The sequence below is a fragment of the Olea europaea genome, unplaced genomic scaffold (assembly GCF_002742605.1).
Source record: "Olea europaea var. sylvestris unplaced genomic scaffold, O_europaea_v1 scaffold4822, whole genome shotgun sequence".
NCBI classification, from domain to species: Eukaryota; Viridiplantae; Streptophyta; class Magnoliopsida; order Lamiales; family Oleaceae; genus Olea; species Olea europaea.
The window spans coordinates 13,614-16,451 of NW_019263137.1; the positions used below are offsets into that span (position 1 = coordinate 13,614).

The 2,838-nt window shown below is 34.8% G+C and overlaps 1 non-coding gene across 1 annotated transcript; it reads left to right on the forward strand.

Annotated features, from left to right (window-relative positions):
* The first annotated feature begins 280 nt into the window (after positions 1–280).
* On the forward strand, positions 281–354 carry TRNAW-CCA. The gene has a single exon. It is a non-coding gene; the product is annotated as a tRNA-Trp (tRNA).
* The last annotated feature ends 2,484 nt before the right edge of the window (positions 355–2,838 follow it).

Here is a 2,838-nt window from a genome sequence, read left to right on the forward strand (position 1 = left end):
CACGAATTCTCTACAATGACACTATAGAACAATTGAAGGGATATGGCGTAGCATGGTAGTGCGTTTGTTTTGGGTACAAAATGTCACGGGTTCAAATCCTATCATCCCTACCTATTATTGCTCCTTTGAGTAGTAACGAGAAATCAATTAAGATCCATTCAAATTGGGTAGAATCTTTCAATTTTTTGAAACTATATAGTATATGCAAACAAAATGAAAATGGATTAGGGTTACAAAAATAATCCTTTTCTTTACAGTCTTACCTTATTCCGATAAGAAAGCGCTCTTAGTTTAGTTCGATAGAACGTGGGTCTCCAAAACCCGATGTCGTAGGTTCAAATCCTACAGAGTGTGATTTTTTCTTCGTAGATCGAATTAGAATGAAATAGATTCATTCACTTGCATAGCAATCAGAATTTGACCTCCTGTGGATTAAAGAAAGGAGGAGGTCAATCAAAAAAAGAAATGTTAATTAATCAAAGGTCCAACTGATCACCACGCCTGTATTGTAAATATGCAGTTACGAATAATCCAGCTAAAGTAATAGGAATTAGACCTATAATGATTCCAAATAGAAAAATCTCAACTGATCACCACGCCTGTATTGTAAATATGCTATTTGTACATTGATTTTTGACATTTTTTTGACACTTGCATTGTTGTCAAGTGTTAATTGGATGAAAAAACTGTTTGAAATTCAAGTGTTAATTGGATAGGAAAACTGTTTAAAATTTAATCTATCCAACATGGTAATGACATGTGACAAAGTGTAAACTAAAGTGTACACCATAGTGTACATGTAGCAAGGTTCTTACTGATTTAACTTTGCTATCTGTACACCAATTTTTGACACGTTGTTTGACACATGCATTGTTGTCAGTGTCAATTAGATGGGAAAATTGTTTGAAATTTATACTACCTAATCGGGTAATGTCAAGTGGTAAAGTGTAAACTAAAGAGTACACCATAGTGTACATGTAGCTAGGTCCTAACCAATTGAACATTGCTATTTGTACGCAGACTTTTGACACGTTGTTTGACACTTGTATTGTTTTCATGTGTCAATTGGATGGGAAAACTGTTTGAAATTTAAACTGCCCAACAGGGTAATGTCACGTGGCAATGGGTAAACTAAAGTGTTCAGCATAGTGTACATGTAACAAGGTTCTTATCGATTGAAATTTGCTATTTGTACACCGATTTTTGACACGTTATCTGACACTTGTATTGTTGTCAAGTGTCAATTGGATGGGAAAATTGATCAAAATTTACACTGTCTAATCGGGTAATGTCATGTGGCAAGGTGTAAACTAAAGTGTACACTATAGTGTACATGTAGTTAGGTCCTTACCGATTGAACATTGCTATTTGTACACAGATTTTTGACACGTTGTTTGACACTTGCATTGTTGTCCAGTGTCAATTGGACGGAAAAAATATTTCAAATTTAGACAGTCTAATAGGATAATGTCATGTGGCAAAGTGAAAACTAAAGTGTACACAATAGGGTAAAGTAGTAAGGTCCGTGCCGATTGAACTTTTCTATTTGTACACAGATTTTGGACACGTTGTTTGACACTTGCATTGTTGTCTAGTGTCAATTAGATGAAAAACTGTTTGAAACTTAAGTTGTCCAATAGGGTAATGTCACGTGGCAAAGTGTAAACTAAAGTGTACACTATAGTGAACATGTAATAAGGTTCTTACCGATTGAACTTTGCTATTTGTACACCGATTTTTGACGCATTGTTTGACACTACCATTGTTGTTAAGTATCAATTGGATGGAAAACTGTTTAAATTTTAAACTGTCCAACAGGGCAATGTCACGTGGCAAAGTATAAAGTAAAGTGTACACCATAGTGTACATGTAGCAAGGTTCATACCGATTGAACTTTGCTATTTGTACACTAATTTTGGAGGTGTTGTTTGAAACTTGCATTGTTGTCAAGTGTTAATTGGATGGAAAAACTATTTGAAATTTAAGCTGTCCAACAGGGTAATGTCATTTGGCGAAGGGTAAACTAAAGTGTACACCATAGAGTACATGTAGCGAGGTCCTCACCGACTGAACTTTGCTATTTGTACACTGATTTGTGACATGTTGTTTAACACTTGCATTATTGTCAAGTGTCATTTGGATGGAAAAACTATTTGAAATTTAAACTGTCCAACAGTGTAATGTCACGTGGCAATGTGTAGGGTTAAGTGTGTACACCATAGTGTACACGTAGCAAGGTTCTTACCGATTGAACTTTGTTATTTGTACATTGATTTTTGACACGTTGTTTTATGCTTGCATTGTTCGTAAGTGTCAATTGGATGGAAAAATTGTTTGAAATTTAAACTATCTAATAGGGCAATGTCACGTGGCAAAGTGCAATCTAAAGTGTACACCACAGTGTAGATATTCTTAACAATTGAACTTTGTTATTTACAGAGTAATTTTTGACATGTTGCATTGTTCTCAAGTGTTAATTCGATGGAAAAACTTTTTGAAATTTGAACTATCCAATAGGAAAACGTCACGTGGCAAAGCGTAAACTAAAGTGTACACCATAGTGCACATGCAGCAATGTTCTTACCGATTGAACTTTGCTATTTGTACACCAATTTTTGAAACGTTGTTTGACACTTGCATTGTTGTTAAGTGTCAATTGGATGGGAAAACTATTTGAAACTTAAACTGTCCAACATGCTAATATCACATGCTAAAGTGTAAACTAAAGTGTACACCATAGTGTATATGTAGCAAGGTTCTTACTTATTGAACTTTGCTATTTGTACTCTGATTTTGGACCCATTGTTTGACACTTGCTTTGTAGTCGAGTGTAAATTT